Raw genomic sequence first — 23260 nt, 5'->3', positions numbered from 1 at the left:
CTGCTGTTTGCTTTGCCTCTCCTTAATTTTAAAAGGGAATTAACATCTCCCCTAGAAGAATCTAATGAGGCAGCTCAGCAGAGACTTACCAACTCGAGGTTTAGCATCAGCAATTATTGTTACCTCTGGCACAGGCAGCTTTGTCCCTTCAGTGCAGTGTGGCAGGATGAACACCGGATACCTGAAACTCCTGGGAGAAGCCTGTGTTTCCTGGGCTAGGCTGCTGTGATGTGGAATGTCACTTTGTCTTGCTGTGAGGCTCTGTGGAGCTGCAGGCACCAAAAAGCAGCTGCAGGGAGGAGCAGGGTGGCACCCAGCTATGGAGGAGATGGGGCAAACCCACCCACCTTCCCTCCCCACAGGCTCCATCCTTGGCTTGCCCATGCTGTCAGAAATCAGCTGTGACTGGTGTGATGAAGTGTCACAATGGCTTAATGGCCATGCAGGACAGGGCAAACTGGTCCAAAAAATATTGCTACCTGGCAAAACCAGGAAGTTTAAGGTTTGATGCTGAAAGCTTTGTCTTGCAAGAGTACAATCTTCTCCTCCTGACACTGCCATCCTCTTCTATCCTGATGCTGACCAGGTGCACTGAAGTGATTCCCTGCCAGAGGATGGAGCACAGGAGACCATGGATCTGCACATTGTACAAAGCATAACACACAGCAAAGCCTTTTCTGCATCTCTTGTGCCACTGAAAGTGAGTTTCTGAGGATCTGGAACAAGAAGTAGAGGGTTTTTTGGGAAAATGCTTGTTTTCCATGTAACGTCCACTCCTGCTTGAGTAGAAGGGAGGATAAAAAGAAAGATCTTTGTTGAGAGCCATAGTAAGGCAAATGAGAGATGAAATATCCATCTGCAGTGGAACAACCATGAGAGTGTTCATGCAGTGTTTCTTTGGGGAGAATGAGAGATTTTGTCTAGCCATAGTCTTGTTTCTCTTAATAAGAGGCTGTTTCAGACCAGAGCAGAGCACTTTCCCTGGCTTTTGTCAGATGAAACTTGAAAGAAAAGGTTAGCAGGTGCTGGCACAGACTCCAGGAGTTCATCCTGGATCCCAGTTCCTCCAGTATACAAGCCCAGGGCCAAAGCTCTCTGGCTCCTTTTGGGGAGCACAGCATGTGTGATGTTCTTCCTTGTCCTACCTAGTTTTTATCTGGCATAGGAATTCCTTTCTTCTTCATGGATTTTTACTATTCCTGGAATTAAATAAAAAACCAAACCAAAAAGAAATAAATTAAAACAATTGAAGCTTTGCTATTTTGCAGAGCCATCAGTTCTGATCAGAAACTGAAATCCTGCTTTGTGCTTCTCCAGTGTGGAAATCTGTCAGGTAAATAGAAATCACCTCGTAAAAGCCCTTAAACAGCTCTGGTTTATATTTTAATTGAGGAACAGAACATTTTAAGCACTTTTATTGGGTGGCGCCTGCTGAATGACAGATGTCTGTGGTGGAGTAATGCTGAGCACACTTTCATAAAACAGAGAATTCCTTGCTTAAAACATTTACAATTAAAGGCTTGATTGAATAACAATGAGTTCTGTGCATGGAGCTCATTTCTGCACTTGTTTGTGCACCTGAAGCAGGCTGTGATCATTCTGTAGGTTGGATACGAGGTGCCAGTTGCTTTGTTCAGTGACCAAACAGTGCTCACGGGCACAGCTGGAAATGTGCCTTTGATTTTCCACCAGGATAGAGATAAGGTGCACTGTGCTGCTGTGCTGCCAGACTTGCTAACACCCTTGTTTCAGCTGCTTTGGTTTTTTTTTTTTTTTAAGCTACAGGTTAGTAACTCTCCCAATTTGCCAAGAGCCAGAGATTTTAAAATGAACACTAATCCTTTGCAGCTGAGAAAGTCTTAACTAGCTTCTGCTTTACTTTTCCATCTAGCTCCTGTGACCCCTATTACTGCAATACCCGAGAACATCACCTCTGGTTGTGCACTGAGCCTCACAGTATCTGAAGAAAGTTAACTTGCATTAATATTATTTTCCTCTGTTATAAATGGAGAACTGAGGCACAGCCAGGTCAAGTGACTCACCCCAAGGTGCTCTTTGAAAAGGGGCCTTAATTCTGTACACACGTGCCCAGTCTTTGGATGGTATTTAGAATTTAGTCTTTTGATTGTAGAAATGGCTTCAAGCAAGCCCCAAACACCCAACAGCAAACCAGATGACACAGCACAAACCACAACCTTTTGCTCAAGCCAGCTGTGAGAGACTGAAGTGAGAAAGGATTTTGAGTTTCATCCCTGCTGACCTGAGAAAGATTGTGTGTGAACTGACATCACTGCAGATCTGGGAAGGCACAGAAAATCCTATCGGCGAGAACCTGAACTTCGGAAAAACAGCCTCACTTTTCTCCAAAGAAAAGATGAATCCACAGAGTAGATCTTGCTGCAGCAGAAGGAACATGTGTCATGGGAACAGCAGAGGCAAAATGTGTCATGGGAAAATCTTGACAGATTCAGCCCAGGACGAGAGTATGCAAATTGAGACCAAATTAAATGCAGTTGAGCGAGATAACACATATCCCAGCAATGAAGAAAACTCACAGCACACTCACAAAAAAGATGGAGTTTAAATCCAAGGGGGGGCCTGAGGATGTCTAAGCAGTCCCCAGTGACTAAATTTTAGCAGGAATATGAAAGTTTCCCCAAAAAGGAGTCAGGAAAGTATCACAGGAATCAAACAAGGAGTAACTGAAGTGCAAGGGCCCATTACAGAACTCAGTGGAAGAGGTGTAACCTGCCCTCCAACATAGCAACAAAGCACAGGCACTAAATAATAATGTAGTTTTTCTGCTATTAAAAAGTCATCCTCACTTCTGGGATATTGTATATTTTTTTCTTTTCCTGGCCTGTTCTGCTGAAAGAGGGGTTTTCAAGAGTTGCTGGTTTCCATCTCCAAAGTAGCTCACCTTCAGTTCCAGGGGAAACAAAACTCTCAACCAGCCTCATTTGTAAAATCTTTGAAGATGTGGGAATGTCCTCTGGATGTAAGGAAAGAGAGCGTGATTCACAGCCTAGTACAGATATATAAAGGGGTTCAATATTTAATTAAACATAATCTTCCTTGTGGCATGAGTGACTGAGCTCTTTCAGGAATAAAAATCCTTGGTTTTTATTACACTATTCTCCAATATGTGACAACACAAAACCTTTTGCAGGGCCGTGCTGGCCCAGCACCTGCCTTCCCCAGGGCAGTACTTGCTGCCCAGCTGCTGCCAAGAGAACATTTTGGGAGCTAATAACTTTCTACTTTTACATGAAAAATCCGTCTCTATGGGATGTCAGATTGCTCTGACATGTCTCCCTGGTGCCTGGAAACTATGGATGCAATCCCCACACCACTGGGGTGAGGAACCCATGGTGCTGCTCAACACCACAGCCTGCCCTGCTCTGCCCTTAGAACCAAACACATTTTTCAGCTACTTGAAACAAAAGTCATGTTTTTTGGTAGTTATTCTCTACAGGGAACAGGTGCCCTGGTCCTGCACCCATGGCTGAGCTCAGCATGAGCAAAGGAGTTGTGCTGGAAGTGTGTGCTGACAGAGGCTCTGAGGATCTGGCTTGCAGACCTGCCTCTGCAAAGGGTCAAGACAATCTCACTTAGGGCACAACTCTGTTAGTTTTGTTCTGGTTTTCTTTATATATATATATAAAGGAAAAGGACAGCATTAGCTCTTTTCTGGAAGTGATATTCTGCTCTGTGTGAGAAATGAGGGAAAAGATGCATTGCATCCTTCCCTTTAAAGGATGCCATGCATCAGGCACAAGCCTAAATAATACCAAGGTCTGCAGCTGCCTGGCCCAATTTTGTTTTTACATATGTAAAATGACTTCTAAAAGCACAGAGTTTTATTTCACCAACTTCTGCTTTGCAGTGTTAACCATTCATAGCTGCCACCTACTCAACAATAATAATGAAAAGAAATAATCCTTTTAGTAGAGAAAAGGTAATTACTAAGCAGAATGTATACTGCTCCGAAAAACTACTGGGGTTTTCTAATGATAAATCCAGTCCCCACATGCCCCTGATTCAGTGGGATGTGCTCTTTCAGCCTTGACAGTGGGCTAGGAGGTATCCTTTGCATCCTGACACAATGGCCTTGGCTGGAGCATTAGAATTCCTGGGAAGTGCCCTGCTGAGTACGATAGGGTTTTCAAGAAGAGGCAGCCAGGGCTGGAGACAAAGCACAGCAGTGTCGAAGTGAATCTTCCCAGGGATGCTGGGATGTGAAGCACTCCTGGGTTTCTTTGACAACGACAACACGAGTCCTTGTGCTGTATTCCCCAGGCTTTCTCCGAGACGTCTACCAGCTACACCCTTCCTCCCCGCCTGCAATTAGCACTTACAGTGTTGCAAAGGGAGATGAGATTCGCTCTCACTGTCCTCCTTCAGAACTCGCTCACACCTTCCCCACTGGGTGGGAACATGTGCTGTGGGTTAGGAAATATTCTCGTAGTGAAATTACATTTGCAGCAATCCTACCCCCCGCCTACTGTTTGCTTCTGACTATCAGACTCTGCTTCTCATCGTGGTGAACAAGCATGTGAACACAAGAGCTCAGACACAGCACTTGGTTCAGCAAAGCCTCAAATCTCCGTGACTCTCTTCATTCCCCCCGGAATTGTGTATGCACAAATTGGGCCCAGTTTGTTTCATCCAGGGTAACTGGATCTGGGTAAGTGCCCACAATTTTGGAAGAGTGGGGTGAGGAGAGAAGTGGGAGTGTATGACCATTGACCTTAATTAGAGGAGATAAAAATGTTGAAACATGATTCCTAAGAAAACCAAGGAAGGCCTCTATTGTCGAGTGTTTCCACATGGATGCCACTGAGAAGAGGTCAAGTGCTTTCTATATACTTTAAGTAAACAGCAGATTGTGAGTTCACAGTCTGGACTGGATTTGAGCAGCCTCTGTGTTCTGCAAGATCATAATTGAGTCCTATATGTACTTAAAATTTGATATCCACTGACATTATTACTTGACAGTGCCAGGAAATACAGCAGCGATTAAGAGTTACAAAGTTTGCAAGTAAAACTGCCCCATGTCACAGATGGCTCACCCCATGCTAGAATTATCTTGGGCTCCTGCTCTGAAGGAGCAGCAAGAAGGGACTTCTGTAAAAAAGAGTCTGTGCTGTTGGCTTTCTGTGATAATGACATGCCTCCTCACATCATCATTGTCACATAAAAAATGCACAAAGCCTGCAAAATTAAATCTGCTAAATGAGCAATGGGTTATATGTCAGGAACAGAGTGCTCTGAATCAGGCAGTTTATTTACATGCTACTGGGAAGCACATCAAGCCAAGTTAAAATGTTATGCATAAAATTCTTCTGTTCATCTTTGCAGCTATCCAGACTGAAGGTTAAGAAGACTGAATGTGGTGGGTTTGTCCCAAAGCGAGCTCTATTTCCTTACCTGGAGGTGGGATGACACCGAAATCAGAAATGACAGCTGTATTTCATATCTGCAGGTTCAGCTCTACCGACGCTGCCAGCAGTTTTACCAGGATTACCAGGTAGCAGCAGCTTTCATCTCAGGTGCTCAGCTTCTCTTCCATACCCTGGAGACTCCTTGCCCTTACTAAAGGTCTTGTTTACAGACAGGGAAACTGAGTCAAGGAGCATTGATCCAAGTCCCCAGAAATCAGTGGCAGACCATCCAGAGCCCCAGCACATCTAATAACTTCTCCAGCTATTACAAGCAGGAAGTAAGGGCAGGAGTGCTCTTACGGGCATAATTGAAAACAGATGAATCACTGGAAATCTTCCTGTCCATTCAGTGGGCTTCACATGATGATTTCTAATAGTTGGGACCCAAATTATTTAGGCTGCATTGCTGGGAGGAGGAAATGAGGCAGGTAACTTGGGAAGCTCAGTTCTGAAGAGTCCTTTTGGAAGTGAAGCTGTAAAGCTTTATATACACCTTAAGCAAAAAGTCTTTTTTCTCCCTGTCTGCATTTGCCTGTGAAAAGGAAGAAGAAAGGGCAGCCTATTTGTGGGTGTTTTCTTGCTGCAACTCTGAATTGGAAATACCTCTCCTTGATTAAAGTGGGAAATGCAATTGCACAAGTCATTAATTATTACTGATAAACCTAAGTAGTGACGGAGCCAAATAAAAATCTCCTGCCACTACGATGGGATTCTGGAAAAAAAGACAGACCTGGGTGCCTGCAGCCTATTGGCATTTACTTTTTCTGGTGAAAGACGTGCCTGAATTGCTGGGTCTCCAAGCCCTGAGTGTCCTCAGAGCACACCATGTCTATAGGTACAGATCCAGAGACCTGAACTTTAGCGACACAGACGGCAAAAAGCAGCAGCTCGCAGTGCCTGCGACATGTGACCAGTCCCAATTATGGCTCCTTCCACATGACATCAGTATGCAGTGGACGAGCTCACTTTTTTTCGCCAGAGGCAAATGAATACATTATCCAGCAGCGAGGCGTGGGGCAGGCGGATGCGTAACTCTGGGGTGATTTGGATTCCACGCTTGCGTGGGGGTGTGAGCCAACCTCAGAAGTCATTTTCACTGATGCTGACACATAAGGCTTCCCTCAGAGACCTGTCTATCAAACTGCAACATGCTATGCAGAAAAATTAGATTACTCATGCTACAATAAAGAAAGAGAAGATGACAATGATGAAAAAAAATAAAAAAGGACTTCAAAATAGAGCAGCTGTTTACTAAATGAATAAAAATCCTCACAACGGGAAAAGACTTTTTAAAAATTTATTTTACCTCTTGCAACCCATTTCAAGGAGAGCTAGTTGGAAAGACCCTATTAATTCAGATGGTGCCTCTGGAAAAACCACGACTTTATCATGATTGTCACATTACTGTACTTGTGAAATATCATCTTAAATAGTCATTATGATTTTGCTTCTGATTTTGCTGCAGTCAGCAGTAGGATTTCCTTTGGCTTTGGTAAAAGCAGGATCAGCCCCCTCTGCTCTCTCGCTCTCTCTCTGAATTGCAAATGGGTTGTTCACGTGTCAGCTCAGTAACCAGGCAAAGTTCACTGTGCTCAGTTCAAAGCAGCAAGATGAAGCTCAGGGCATTTCCTTCACAGTATTTGCAGAGTTCCTCAGGTCTACAAATGTGTTAAAGTGGTTTAATACAAAATCCGTAAAACAAACATTATGCAGCTACGTTTGAACCCTTGTCCAATAAAATCCATTTTTTTTTGGGAAAAAATACAAAGTAGTAAAACATACTTAGTAAAGAAAAGAAAAGGCTATGTGAAGCTTAGTAAAATCTTATAAATCAGGATGCTGGAAAGCTTCAAGAAGGGTGATTTAAAACAAATCTGCAGAAGAACACACAAACAGAGACAGACACACAATCCATAGCTGGAAATGGATCTGGACCAGTGCCGAGGTTAGAACATCCCAGACAGCAGTGCAGGACTGGTTTAACAATATCAGATAATGGAAAAATTTGGCCAAATGTGGATTTTTCTTCTCTAGTAATAACAAACCTGTTCTGGGGCTTCTGCAGTATTTGCTCCTTGAGTTATTCCTCAAGAATTCTCTTTGGAAAAGCTAATTGAGAGTTTTAACTCCACTTGCCCTGAATCATGTTATGACTGCACTTCCTGCAGCTGTAAATTCTGTTTTACCTATTGTTACCCTTTTTTAAGGAGCCAGTTGTATGTTGGCTTGACTTTTGGAGTAGCTCCAGCCATGGGGTTTACTTTCTTGTCTTCAGTGTCTCTTCCGAATATTTCTTCCCAGAGATGAGTTTTGGTTCCCATCCAAGCCCAAAGAGGAGAACCATAGGCTCTCCTGTGGCTCTGCCTCTTGCATGGCCTCACTGGAGCTTGTGACCTGTGGACCAGAGCAAAGAAGAGATGCAGGGTTGCCTTTTCCTGCTCCTTTTCCAACAGTGCGAACTGATGAGCAACCCCGCTCCACCCTTCACCCTGCTGAGGAGTTTTTTGGGGCTTTGGCTTCTTGATATAGACAGGCGATTTCAACATGACCACACAGAGGGAAGCACGTGGAATTATAGGCCTCTTTAAAATTGTCAGGAGCAAATATGATCAGATCTGGTTCTTGATCTCATTACTGTCTAAAAGATTTGGCTGGCATTTTTAAATGCCATGATTTATGTTCTTCACCTTAACACAGCCCTCGGTGGTGTAAACTGAGTAACTCTATTATTCTCCAGGGCAACTCTACAGAATCTGATTGGAGAATTTTCACAACACTGTGTCTATAAGAAAATATTAACATGGATTAAGACAAGTTGATAGATTTTAAACCAGGCAATTCAATGAGAACCAGCAAGAATAAATCAAATAACTTTGCCTAACTACAGAAAGTATTTGCAAAGCCCTGTAAGGTTTCCATTTCCAAAAGCCACCTGCCATCTCAAATGCCCCTAATCAGTCACAGATGCTGGATACCAACCTGCTAACCCTATGGCTCTGAGAGAAAATATTGCACTTTGTAAACTCATTCTTGGGTATTTCCTTAATTTTTCTTCAACTAAACTTTCATCCCTTATTTTCCACTTAAATGTAATGAGTTAAATCAACTCTGACATTTTGCCCTGCTTACCCTTACAGTTCTGTTTAGCTGCTTTCCTACCTACTTCTTGAAAAACCTGAAGACCTCAGGTTTGGTGTTTTTTAGATTTTTTTTCTTAATCATTATAGTATTTTTTTCTCACTCAGCATCTCATGGTCACCCTCCTGGTGTTGAGCAATCCTATTAAACACAGAATTATGACTGTTTCTCTAATCCACTGCCAATGACAAAATTGATGTTTTTCTGTTCTTCTGGTTATCCCCATGATGAAGATGTACCAAACACTGAGCTTTCGTGAAGTACTGTGGAAACATTTTTTAACCTGAAAAATAATTATAAAAAAACCCCAAAACACATGACCAAAAAAGTCTACTCCTGAAGAAATAAGAAACATTTTAGAGGCTTCATCTAGCACCCAATGGAATCAAAGTAAAGAATTTCATAGATCAGGGAATGTACCAAAACAGGCCCTGGTGCCAAATACCATTAGAGGCCATTCAGCTGTACTGGGGGATGGATGGCTTGGCTCTGGAAGGAGCCATTATTCCGTTTGAGCTTGTGAGGACAGGCTGGGAGTAGGAGTTGTAATGGAGGTAGGAAGCAGACTGGATTTTATTAGTCTTCCATCATCTTTAAGAGACCCCTAAGCAGATCAGGTTTCAGCCTCTCCCTCCACTCCTGTGTCAGCCGTTGGTTCTGTTTTTGCTGGAGGATAAGTTTCATTATATTAATAAGCAGCACAAGTGGTTCCAATTGTGAAAGAACCACTCTGAGCTGTCAGAAATGATCAGAGGAGAAGTTTCAGCCTTTCCATGATCACAGCCTCTTCTTCTGGTGCCTCAACTCAGCCCTTTCCCAGTGCACTTCACATTTTTTGTAGCCACGACAACAATAAAAGGTACCTCTACATTTCAGCTAAGGGAGCTTATTTTAGGGAATTTTATTCCCTGATCATAGTAGTACATCAGTGCTCAGCAACCAGATGCTAATGGGAATAATTGGGCTAACATCCAATCTACTGGCTGGGAGACTAGATCTAGACATGCACTTATATGAAACTATACATCTTCAGTCTCTTACTGCAGTTGGATTCCAAGCACAAACATCTTTAATCATGCCACTAAGCCAGTAAGTTTGCATTTCTTATTACTCATGAAGAGATACTGAGAAAAACTCACAGCAAAACACTCCAAAGGCTGGGACAGTTGGATCCCTATCTGAGAGTGATCCATTAATGCTCACTGGCAGTAACACTCAGAATTTGTCTCACTCACATCATCCACTTGAAGGAAAGGGTTTTAGGTAGACAGTGTAATTAAGAATCCTTACAAGGGTGGAAATATTACTAGATTAATTGTGCAGATAGAAAAATGAGTTTTAAATACATCTGAGTTCAACAAGCAAGCCAGTCAAGAGGAGAAGGGTCTGACGCACAACGCTGTGCTCCAACTACCAGCAGAAAGCAGGAAGACAGGAGCACATCAGTCCTGATGCTGTGCCCACTGAAGCTGCTGGGATTTGTGCAGGAGCATGTCTCCACCAGCACCCACCCCCCAGGATGCAGGAATGAGGTTTGGGTTCATGGATTTACCACCCAAGGACTGAGAACCACACTTCCTCCTGACAGGTTCCCACATCACCCTGAGAGGAGCTGAGAGAAGTTTAGTTTTCAAATTAGATTCACCCAGGACTAGTCACTGAAATCTCATCTGTATTATGGAACTAAAAAAAAGAGAGGAGAAATGTAAAAGGAAATCTTTGTAGCCAGGACTACCTGACTCTCCCACAGTAGGAGACGCAGGAATACTGTTTCATGTCATGGAGATGTAGTTAAAATGCAGACGGCATATCCTTGTTCTCAGAATCTGAGAGGTGTGGTTTGTGCATGTGGACAAGCCATCGTGCCTCCCTTTGATCTATCACTTGATGTAGAGGAAGGCTTTTATGTGTTAGTCCCATATAATGGATAATTTAGTCTGAAACCATTATGAAAAGTATTACATTTTGGGTACATATGCTTCAATTATTCTTGAAAGTACACAGGAATATTTTACGACATGCACACAGATTTCAAGCAAAAAAAAAAAAAAAGAAAATAAACCCAGAATTTTTGTTTACCATCTAAACAAATTTGTTCTTCTGAGGCAAGTCTGCATGCATTTTAAAAAATTCTGCCATTTTATGATTTTTTTAAGGTAGGTTGTAAACAGTATGTTTGGATATAATACGGAAAGTAAATTACCAGTGGTCAAAGAATCATAGAATGTTTTGGATTGGAAGGAACCCAAAGATCATGTATTTCCAACCCCCTGCCCTGGGCAGGAACACCTTCCAGGTTGCTATCCCAGGGTGCTCCAAGTCCCATCCAACCTGCCATGAACATTTCCAGGGATGGAGCAGCCACGGCTTCTCTGGGCAACCTGTGCCAGGGCCTCACCACCCTCCCGGGGAATAATTTTGTCCTAATAGCCAATCTAACCCTGTCTCTGGCTAAAGTCTCTAATCTACCCCCCTTTTACAAATAGAATGAGCCAGAGGAAGGTCTGACAGAGTTACCCATAAATCCATGGACAGCTGACACTGTGACAGTGGTCAGGGCTGGAGTATCCCCTTTTACCACAGGAATAGTCTGTACTATCCAGGGCATTTTAAAAAGGATTTTTGAAAAAGGATGGTCTTCTTATTTGTTTTCTTCTCCAGACATGCTTACAATGACAGAGCCTGGAGATGGCAGGAGCTGGATACCAGCCAGAGGTGAATGCTGACAGCAGTGTCACTGATGGCCTTCTGCAGGTGCCCTTGTGCCTGTTTCCCTATTTCTGCATGAAGCATCCTCATATAAGGTATTTGTTTTGCAATCAGGAAAATTATCTTAGCTTGTAATTGGATTCCTTCTATTTTCTTCTAGTGAATAAAATGATGGCTGTGGTCCTCACAGATGAGCAGTGCCCTGACCCAGCCTGTCCCCAGCCCCTCTGCCAAACTTACCTCGGATGAAAGGCGTGTAATGACAGGCAGAGAGTGGAATGACAGGCACAGAGTGCCAGAGCTGGCACAGAGGCTTCTTCTGCAGGCATCTTGCTGGTTGTTTTAAGGTCTTCTGCCTCTAAGTGGCACCCCGCTGGGTGATTGAACACTTGCTAGAATCTGTTCTACCTTTTATTGTAATGATTTCTTGCAGAGCTCTGACTTTCCAAACTCTGAACTTTCAAGAGTACTGCCTGGATGTCAGAGCCCTTTCGTCAGAAAGACCAGAGCCTTCTGGAGTGATGGGCCCAGTACTACAAAATCCTTTTGGAAAGTCACAGCTCTTAACCCTTCACTGGGAAAGACTGAACTTGAGTTTTTAGAGAAGGCTGTCACATCTCTGGGATTTGTAATGACAGGGATTCAAAACACAACTGGGCAGAGCATCCACTGGTGTGTACTGCCAAAGGGTTGCACTGAACTGTACCCATCCATGATCTGGCTTATGGCTTTGTATTTGCTTAAAATAATTAGGCCCAGACTGTCTCATAAGCAACTTCTGCTCAGAAAGCAGGAAATAATTTGGGAGGGGGAGAGAGGGTGTCCCAGAATGGAGGGGTCCAACCTACACACATACACACTTTGGGAGTCCTGAAACTGCTGAAGCAAACTGCACTCCTCAAAACAGCCATCCAGCACAAGAGCCATTGTGCTTTTTAAACCACAAGAAAGAAATCTCAGTGTCATAGTGGGCTCATAATGCTAAAATACTCAGATGTTCAGCCATCTACCATGAAATCTGCCTTTGCGTACTACGTTATGATCCACACGTTTTGCACAGTTCGAGGCTCTTTGCCCTCCTTTAAAATGCAGTGATGTTGTCCTGTCCCTACATTATAAAACAAAATCCACAGCCTAAATGCTACAGCTCACAGCAACAACAATGAAGCTACATAGCCCCAGAAAATCATTGACACTTTAAGAGGACTAGAAAAAAGTACACCAAGAGGAAAGTTTCTCTGTATTTGAGGGAAGGTTGTCAGGATAGTAATATAGTACAGTGAGTAGTGAAGACTGGGAGATTTATGTGCCAATTCTGTGTATGATTTATTTAGATGAATTGCTCTGTATCAATATGTAAAAATCCAATAAATATAACTCCCTATACAAAGGGTTGCGCCAATCCCAATGTTACAGTGGAGAGTTTTGGCAGAAAGTCAGGATGTGCATTAAAAACACACTTTTTGAGAAGTCTAATAAATAAAAGCTCTGAAATACAGTTTCCCACTGAGAAAGGCATTTTAAATCATTTTGATAAAGAACCTAAATTAGGCCTTAAAAGGAGGGGGAAGCTAGGTCCCCGTAACTAATTATTTATAGCTATTTTGAATATAAGAGTCCAAGAAAGCTGGTCTCCATCTCCCATTTTCTACCACAGTAAGTGGGAAAGAAAAAGCCATTCTCCTCTCCTCCCCAACCAAATTAAAAGTGTTAGAAGGGGGAGGAGTAAAACAGAATTAAAATAGGGAACAGGCACCTGAACAAGGAAGTTTCACATTTTGTGCCAAAATAAAAGATATGGGCAAGGGATGGGTCTTCAGTTCTCCTCTGCCTTATTTGGGGGAACTGGGCTGGAGTTAATTCACTCCAACATCCCAAAGAGGGAATATACTATACTTGTTAAACACCAGCAGGAATGTTTTAAGAAGGGAATAAACATCTGCATAGCCCCACTCTTTCTGAAAGTCAAAGCAATTTAGAGACTGCACAGCAGACAGAATTGCTGGGGACTTCAGCTTCTAAGTCACTTTGGTGTTTCTGAGTCTGTTACCCAAAAGCATAGCCGGCATTCTGCCTTGGAGGATTTACAGTCTGAGGACCTGCTACCACTTCCAGCAAAAGCTGTGAGGCTGGAGAACTGTTGGTGTAGGAATGTCCGTGGCTGGATCCAGTGCTGGATCTCATTCTGAGCACAGCAACTCCAGTTTGTAAGGCAGGAGGCTCGGCATGGGAAGGCTGAGGGATGAGAGACTAATGCTCAAAAGCACAGTGCCTGTGCTGGAGTTTCCTGCTGTTGTGGTTGTACCTGTCAGGCTTCCCACTGAGGTTACTGAGTTATTAATCTCTGACAGAAAGCAGAATTGCCCTCCCATTTTCAGCAGATTGATTCTCCCCAAACTCCCCTCTCTTGCCAAGCATGGGCGTCTCCCAAGACTCTGCAAAAGGAGTTGTTCATTCTCCCCTGCTCCATCAGGAGTGTTTCCTTCTGAGCCTGAGTTCATTCCTCTCTTTAAATCTGACATTCACACCTGTTTTGTTGAAGGGCCCAGTGAGGTTTTCTACAGAACTTGCAGACCCAGGAGGTCACTAACAGGTGGCATTTTGATAAAGAAGGGAAATATGTGCCTTGGAAAAAGGGAGAGGCACTTTGGATCCAGAGTTTAACGGAGCCCACATTTAGCCTGGCTGTGTGGCCAGAACTTCATGGGAGACACAAATGCACCTTTCACTGACGAGGACCAAGTCACATTCCAAAGTCTTTTAGTGTCTTCCAAGATCCACTTCCATGCCAGATGAGACTTTCAGACCTCTCTGCCAGCTTACAGTCCTCAAGAACCACCACCATAACATCCAGACATGTCCTCTGAGGTCAGAAATAACAGCAGAGCTCAACCACAGAGCATCAGTGCCCAGTTTCTATATCCAAAGCCAACACAGAAATATGTGGCCAGGTTTTTAAAAGAACTCAACAGCTTGAGGGCTTTGTTGAACGTCTGTCTGTAAACACAACAGTGGGGACTGCAGGATGCAGCTCTGGAAATCTGGCCCAGGCTGGGAGTACTCGATAAACTGGCCATAAGCCCCACTGAAAATGTTGTCCTATATGATTCTAGGAGAAAAAGAGAGGCCAATAGCGCAAAAAGCAAAGGTGTTATCTGCAACTACAGATAGCAGGAGTTTTCTCCCAGTTCAAACTGGATTTCAGACTTCTCCCAATCCACCAAAAATAAAAGTTCCTGGACACTGAAACCTGAAAAATAAGGCAATAAAAGAAGTGGAAATTTGAATTTAAATTGAAACTTAAGCATTAAAAAAATTAGAAAACATTTGTTGCTGTCACGAAAACTTAAACTCAGGCTTCTGACGTTTTAAACTTAATAACCAAAACCATCAGCCATAATGATTTCTCCATCTGATTCAGCATTAATATTCAGACAAATGCCAGGGGCTGTCACTTCCCATATTAAGGCAATCCACATTCGTTTGCATCCAGAGCACCTATGGATGTTGTTTGTCTAATGAAAAAACTGTAATTTTTAAGCTGAAATGAAGGAAAGGAAAGAGGTGGAATAAGGCAGCTGAGTGTCTTTTGAAAAACATCAAAATGCATTTTCTTTTGAATGCTTGAAAAGGATCTGATTATTGAGGGGTCCTTTCCTCTTCACTTCATTATCGTTACACCGTCAGTGCTGGTTTATCTAATTACTCATCTAGAACTGGAAACTTCATTTCCATGCATTAAGGTGTGAGAGGACTGGCTTGTCTGGCTCAGCAGTCAGTACTTAAAGCACAGCTGTAAAGAGCAGTCAGGACGACTGCAGCACAAGAGGAAATCCTCAGTAGAATTCAAGTGCTTTATGTCTGTCATAAACACACTTCCAGATCAAATTAAAGGAATTTCTTTTAAGTCTATTCACAATCTCCAAATATTCTGCTCAACGAGCTGCCTGAGATCTTAGTCATTCTCAGAAATGAATCATATTCCCCCTGTCATCTGGCTGTTCTCTGCTGACTGCTAATTCATGGTATATTGATTTTAAGACTCTGTTAACACATTATATTTTCATGCTAAGCCAGGAAAGCTTTTCTTGCTGAAAAATCATGCCCCATCCTCAGTCCTCACAATACTCAGTTCTGTTCCTTCTCAGTTATTTAGAATGATTGATCAACACAATTTTATCAGCTTTAAATGATTCAGGGAATAGTTCCATATCATTGTATCACCTACATTGTTTTCTACCTGCATTTAACACCACGACATGAATTCTGCTTATTGGACTTGTGTGTTTGCCTAGTGATGCAAGATTTTAAAAGACCAACTAATTCTTGGGCTAAGACACTGGAGTCCAGAAGAGCTGTGTTATAGAGATTTTGGAAATCAACTGCTCATAGAAATAGCTCATTATCTAGATGGAAGAATTTAAAACAAAAATCCTTCAAATGACAGGAATATTTTTCATCACTGATTTAAAACAAGTCAAGACTTAAAAATACCTGTGAATATCTATGCTATTACAGATGGTGATTAAAATTTATAATGAATTAGATAATAAATATTTTGTTTGCTTCATTTCAAATGTCATTAATGCTGAGTGAGGGCTCTCATTGGACTAGCAGTTGGCAAAAATCTAAGTACAAAACACAAAGGCTTCATGTTTCAGATGCTTGTAAAACTTAATTCTCCCAAATAACACCACTAATTTGGCTTAAAGATTATACATAAATATTTTTGGCGTGCAGTGAGACCACAACTTTGCTTTTATTTAAGTGTTTCTAACAGGCATGAGATCTTTGTAACTTCCAAATAAAGTAGTTACATTTAAACAGAAGTTATTGAAACATTCAATAAATTTGAAAATCTTTGAGAACTTTTCTATTCATGCCAAAATTTTCAAAACCCAAGAAAAATAATATTTAATTTCTAAAAAATGAGTATATAAATGTATTTTTCCATTTTATTCAAACTTCAATGAATTATTCTGCAACAGTATTTCAGTGTGTTTTCTTGACTTGCAGACAGTTGGTATATCAGGTGCTAGCTGCAAATATGGTGCAGGTGACTTATCAACTTTGTTTCTGTGTATTTCTCAGAGGAAATACGTTTATAAAACTTAAGTAAGATGAACATTTAAAATATGATGTTTCTTAGTACCAAAAAGTTAAGAGTAGGAGCTGCAACTCTCTGGATCAGCAAATTGCTGTACCAAGCACAAAACTATTTAATACTAAGACAACCACAAGAAAAGATGAAGTCATTAGCACACAAATAGAAGAGTAATTTAATAAATAATATTATATAATTCAACAGTATATAGACATACCCATATTTTTAAAAGCTGTATGTTGAATATATAAACTTTCCCCACTCTGATGTGGAAGAAACAACACACAAATGTAAAAGTGTGGCTTGTTCTGTGTGGTATGAGACACAGGAAAGGCAAGTTTGAATCAGGGAATGATGTAATATGCCTGGGATCTACATGAAGCTGTGCCAGAGCCCCCTCAAAATTATAGGTTTGGGGGGATTCTCTTTCATATCATAGGAAGCTACAGACTGGATGCAAAATCTGTTTGCATAGATACATGACGTATATAAAAGACAAGAATTGCACTCGTAATTTACCACTAATATGTACAATCAAGCAACATCCAACATGAAATTTGAGAAAGCTGAGAAAATAAACCTCCTTATATAGTGCATTATATAAGTAACACATAATACATTAAAACTCCAAATTAGGTTTTACCCAGTAATGTAAATGGTAACATAAACCTGCTATTGAGAGTAGTTTACTCTACAATTTTGGCTGAGAAATGCTCTGATGGGTAACTCACTCTTACCACTGAGCTGCAGTTATTTAAACATTTTGTATCTGAGACGTGAATAGAGCGGAGGATTAAAATTAGAGGATCACTTACTGCTAAGACTAACACTTCAGTCAATGCAAGATTTTGTCCATTTAACACACCTTACAAAGAACAGACCCAATTCTGCTTTCAATTACTGGGGTGCAACTTTGACTGAAGTCAACAGATGTTGCACCTCAGTAACTGTTAGCAGGACTGTACACTGAATAAAAGCCTGGGAGAAAAACTCTCTGATGGAAACATTTTTGATGGAAACTTGATTTTTCAAATAAAGGAAAGTTTAGTGAACAATGTGTTTCACAGAAAGAAACCCCCCCATATTTTCATCAAATATTTTTCTGCTGAAAACTTGAAATATGTAGGATTTTTTTTTTAATGACAGGTCAGGATTGTTTTTTGAGGAAAGAAGGAAAGAAATCCAATCATTTGATATGTCACTGCAGCAAAACCAGCTATGGATTGAAAAGACAAAGCCATACTGAGAGTGCCAAGAAATGGAGATAGGAAGTGAAGTGAGAGGATGGAAAGATGGCATCCCTTTGAAAGTTTCTTACAAATTCGCAGTTTAATATTTTAATTCCTTAGACAGAGGGGTCGGATCTAGAGAGGTGTATGTCTCTCAGCATGGTGATGTGCAAGGAATTCCTAAACAGGAATGAACCAAATCATGATCTGGGCATTTGCTGGTGGGTTTGTTACCTGGCCACCAACAACACAGTGGCTGACAGAAACACACTACAGTAGTACTTCAGTTCTCATGCACTGGACAAAACACAGGGATAGGGCTCCAAAAGGGAGGGAAACTAAGCCTCCATAAATTCAGCAATATCCCAGGGTGTAAATCCAAGCAGGGGTTTCAGGAAGCAGAACGTGTGAAATAAGACAGGTGTCTGTCCCTGACTGAGGCAGTCTGGAAGTGTTTAGTGCATTCCATAAGCGTTGCCTCGTGTGCTTGAGAGAGCTGCTGGGAGAGAAGCAGGTATCCTGAGAGAAAAGCAGAGGGAAAACAGCTCTGCTCCCAGCAGCACAGAATCTCCTGGAAGGTCAGTGTGGTGCTTTGGGCCGTAAAGGAGAAACATGAGTGAGACCATAAACTTCACTTTCATGGGGAGTCCAAAGAGTCCTGTGAAGTCAACAGGATTGTTTTGAGGATGAAGAATCACCAACATCAAATAAAAAATTCAGGATTGGACCATAAAGCATGCAAAATATATTGTATCATGAAATGCAAGTCAGCTCTGCGATGATACAGCCATTACTCATGTGTGTGCTGGACATCGCTGCTCTAGGAACAAACTAATCTTCCATGCTTGGGAGAGATTATTGAAAACAGAACCCCTGTGAAGGATAGCTGGGGCTGGACTTCAACAGCTTATCTTCTTTCCACCTAAGAGATCTGGGAAGTTATTTGGGATAGCTGCTGTTTCTCTGCAGCCGGGCTCCCGTGTGGCATCGCCGCTCAATCCACGTGTGATGGCACAATCTGCTCTGGCCTTTGCAGGGGCTGTGTGATCAGGGCATGGCAGACAGGAGGAAGATGTGACAGAGTCCTAGACCAAAAATGACTCTTTGGTGTGCCAGGAATGGGACATTAAGCTATTTATTACCTAAGGTTGGAGAGTGAATCAAAAGCATTACTCTGGAGGTTTTAGTTGTGTACTAAGATTTCTGGGAGAAAGGAATATTTTTGTTAATTTCTACTCCTCTCATATCCAAAAGCCTCTGAGAAGAGATCCCCTAATGTTTTAGGCATTGTGAAATACGTATAAAAAGTCACCACTGCACAGACCTTGCCTGCTATTTTAAGGAAGGCTACTGAAGCGACGATGGGTGAGACAGACTGTGAAAGGGGGGAGGAATGGAAGGAGAAAGGTTAAATAGCAGTAGGAAACATGGCTAGAAAGGACTATTTGCACAACTGATGGTTCTGAGCTGTTAGATTATGCTGACAGTGTATTAATCATATGTTACAGCCATATGCACACACACTGGTAAATTTATATTTGTCTGCCTATAAATGAACATTAGATGTAAATATATGTAAATTATTGACTATTTTGCATCATGTTAATAGGATAAATATATTAAATATTTTAAATATAAAAATCTTTTCACGTTACACCATCAGAAGAAATTGCAAAAATGTGAATGTGGGAGATGAGCTTATGGCCTGCACCAACTCTAAAGATTAGACTTGAAATCCCAGATTGTCCACAGACTCCTTCTGCAACTTCGCAAAAGCTAAGATTCTTAAAATATTCCTGTCTTTTTTTCCCATTACTTTCTTTCTTTTTTTTCCCCCCTTTTGCCATATGCTGCCCTGATGACACTGCCTCTGGGAGGGAGCATGTGGCCAATTTCCTTGACAGCGCTGAAAAGTCCCTTTGCATCCACCTCTCCTGTACTGTTGCTCCAACTCCTGCACTGCTCACTGTGGATGAATTCCTGCAGTGTTTTGTCTAACCACCTCTCATATCCCTCGTTGAAGGCTTGTGTGCTCAGCTTACATTCAGTCTCATCAGGATGTCTTTTTGATTTAAGCCCTTGTCTTCTCCCCGCTAGGCCTAATACCTCATCTGTTACCCACTGCTGGTTTCTGCATTGTTTCTTTATCCCAGGAATATGATGTGCTGTGTCTGGGCTGACATCATCTCCCTCACACCGTGACTCATTTGGTCCCTTTTTAGTCCTGGCATGCTGATAGTACCTCAAACTGCCTGTAAATTTCTGCTCTGGAGCTGTCACTGATATATCCTGGGATAAACCTATTGCACGGAAAGAGCTTTTGCTTTGTGATGTGTTTTGTATTTGTTTGTCTGTGTTTTCATAGGACATAACGTGACTATCAAAACCCAGGTAAAGGAAGAGAAGAGATGTGTAGCAGGAATCTGTTGGCACTTGATGAGAAGCAGGTCAGCTTTGTCCAGAGAAGAGAGTGTTGGTGGAACTGTCCTGTCACTGACTCTAATGCAAATGGATTCAGTCTCTACCTCAAGACGAAAAGTGCTCTTCCAGCACCTCCATCTCCCATTTCTTCCTATATTCTTTATGGATAGAGTCTTACTGTGCTTCCCTAGTAGCCAATTAATAAAAATCACCACAACAGAAGCAGAATTGGCTGACATAAGAGAGATGCACGAGAGACAGCTGATGGATCTGCACGAATACCGGCCTTGATCCCACAGAGATGCTTGCATTAAAGTCAGGGAAAGATTCCAGTGCAGAAAGTTAAGTGTGTGTGTGTCAGTGTTTGGCAGGCTGAGACCTTGAAACCTGCTCAGGCATCGTGGCTGGGTACAGACATAAACTGAACACTTGCGATGTTTCACTTAGCTTTGACAACATGTGATACTCAGGGGGTTGTTTTAAAAATAAATACAAACCATTTCCCTATTAGTTCTATTACCCTTTCAAATGGGCTTGGAATATAGATTTCTTGGGTTTGATACTTTCCTAGGAAAAAATGGCTTAAATTAAAGGAGAAATTTTGAAAGAAACTTGGTCTGTTGTAACTGTCATATTGAGCCTTTTGGACCAACAGATGGAATCATATGGATGGATACAGAATGAAAGAAAGAATGAAGTAAGAAAAAAAATGTTCCAAGAGCCCTTCTTAAAGATTTTCAAGGGCATTTGAGTAGCACTTCCCTAATTTAAAAATGCATCAAAAAGGAAGAGTGGATCTTTACAAGAGTGGCACATCCCCACGTTTTCTAGGACAAAGTTACTGCTGGCTGGCTTGGGAAGAAAAAGCTTCACCAAAGCACAGATCACTCTTTTTTAATAAGTCATTATCAAAGCTCTTTGGAGCCAGGGCACTGGGCCACATCAGGCATGGCCAGGCTGTGGTCTTTCTCCGTATATTCTCCTTTACCTTGCAGCCAAGGAGAAAGTGCATTTTTTTTTACATCCATGCAAGTTGTGTTACTTGGAAAGAGCAAACACAGGCTCTAAATCTAGTACTTCAATTTATATATTTTTGGGATGCTGTGCTCCAAATTTATTTTGTAGCAATGATGCCATATCAAATCTACTCAAAATTTAGCAGCAATTTTCAGATCCTGAGTGCTGAGAAGAGCTGAGCAGACACAGCCTAACAGTTTCCATGAGAGCACTCCCATTCTCTTTTTATTTTCTTTCGACATCTACTATGGTGAACATAGTTAACAGTGGGAACCCTCAGAAAACCAGATCTACAAAATCCTGAGCAAAAGCAGGAGTAAATTCATGGCAAAGCAGATGTCATCTCATATGCATTCTCACTCAAAAATTTACTCCTGTTGTCCACCTAATAATGAAATATTCCATGAAAAATTATATACTGGGAAAAAAACCTGGGAAAACAGGCCAGTCTTCGTGTACTTCATGTCCAAAAGGTGCTGGTCATGCACACAGACGTGTACACATACATGTAAATATGTTTAAATTTTAGTCCAAGATGTAAACTTACCTATTTTAAGTACTATTGTACTCTAACCATGTATCCATGATTGGTTTTCTGTGCAACTCTTCAAGGTTGTTGCTGGTGGTACCAATCTTAATATAAAACCTCTGAGAACAGCACAGATTAATGTCATTTCTGACAGATAATGTCATAATGTCAGACTAATGTGAGAGAGGGAAACATCTTGCAACAGACAAGAAAACCTTTTGCAACCCGTGATCAGTGGATCTAACTGGAATGAAAACCAAAACAACCCACTTGGATTCCTGCCCATCACATACTTCCCTGAACAGTTTTGCTGTGAACATTTGTGACCATGAAAATGTTCCAGTGATTCATAGTGAGGAGCAAATGAATCCCAGAAAGCTGCAATCTATTCAGAGGCAATTAAATCCCATCGAGAGGATTCAGAGGCTCAGCTATTCTGCCAATCTAGAGCTGTGCTGAGAGGGTTTTCGTGACTTCACTGCAGCACAGTGCACTCTGCCTAAGCAGCACTCGCTCCACCTTGGTTGCGTTCAGCTTTTCCGCAGCTTTTGTGTTTCTTGACTTTCTTGTTACTATGGTGAATGACTGTCATAGGAGAGCACAGAGAGGGTGTTTAGGACATGAGTAAAGCCAGCAGGCAAAGATGGTAATGGGACAGTGCGAGTTACAGCAGGTTCTGCTGCATTTATCTGTGTGTGGGAAGGGTAAGTGAGAGCTGGCAGCTGATCCATCCCTGTGTTCATGAGGGACAAGCCTGCATCTCTCGTCCCAGCACTTCAGCTCAGTCATGGCTCTTGTTTTATGGCTCAGGATGGAGAGACCAACTCCCACAACACAGGCAGCCTTGGATACTGCTACTGGAATCTGTGCCTATGGCACCAAGGAAGTCTTGGTACCACGTCTGCAACCGATGGTGAAGGATTCGGAGGAAGGAGGGGGTGGATTTGTGGATCACTGTGATCCAGGCTATCCAGACAGCCTAACTCAGCTCTGGATCTGTGCAAGTGCTGGCTACATGGAGTTAATAAAGTTGTGACCTATCCTTGTCCATCTTCATTCACCTGCACATTCTGATCAATAATGCATATTGCTTTTTGCCTTCTCCTCCCCTGTGAGAGGCAAAGCCAATAGAGCAGCATTCCTACAGGCACATCTATGTTTGCTGATGACGCAGAAGTCAGGAGGTTTGTCTGCCCTTGTGCAACCTTACCCTTGGATAAAGCCCCCCTGTTCCTGCTGCTGAGTTCCATTCCCAGATGAAGATTGTTTAAGTCTTAAAGTAGTGAGTATCTTCAAGATGGGAGCAAATTAGGAGACATGTCAAAAGAACAACTACAACAGGAACTCTTAAATGCCAGGTCTTAAATCATTCTGGCAAATTGTCAGTGTGCTTATATTTCTGCCTCACTCCCCCAAGTTTGGTGATGGATGACTACTGATAGGAATAAGTTGGAACTCATGATTTGGCATCCGAGCCCAGCATTAACTAAATCACCCCCCTGCTGCCACAAGAAAAAAGCATTGGTTCTGATCCAGTTTAGGAATTTAAAGCAACCACAACAGAAAACTGAATACAGCACTGATTCCTAGCTCAAAGGAAGATGTTAGGATGTAGCACAGAATGTCAAGAGACTGCTTTCCAACAGCAGACAGCCAAGTAGTGCTTTCT

General features: G+C 42.0%; 1 long non-coding RNA gene across 1 annotated transcript; it reads left to right on the top strand.

Moving 5' to 3' along the window:
* The first annotated feature begins 1897 nt into the window (after positions 1-1897).
* On the top strand, positions 1898-20592 carry LOC125332935. The gene is made up of 3 exons (XR_007206685.1): positions 1898-4687; positions 5362-5530; positions 19990-20592. It is a non-coding gene; the product is annotated as an uncharacterized LOC125332935 (long non-coding RNA).
* The last annotated feature ends 2668 nt before the right edge of the window (positions 20593-23260 follow it).

The sequence above is a fragment of the Corvus hawaiiensis genome, chromosome 13 (assembly GCF_020740725.1).
Source record: "Corvus hawaiiensis isolate bCorHaw1 chromosome 13, bCorHaw1.pri.cur, whole genome shotgun sequence".
NCBI lineage: Eukaryota > Metazoa > Chordata > Aves > Passeriformes > Corvidae > Corvus > Corvus hawaiiensis.
This window is presented reverse-complemented; position numbering and strand designations above follow the sequence as displayed.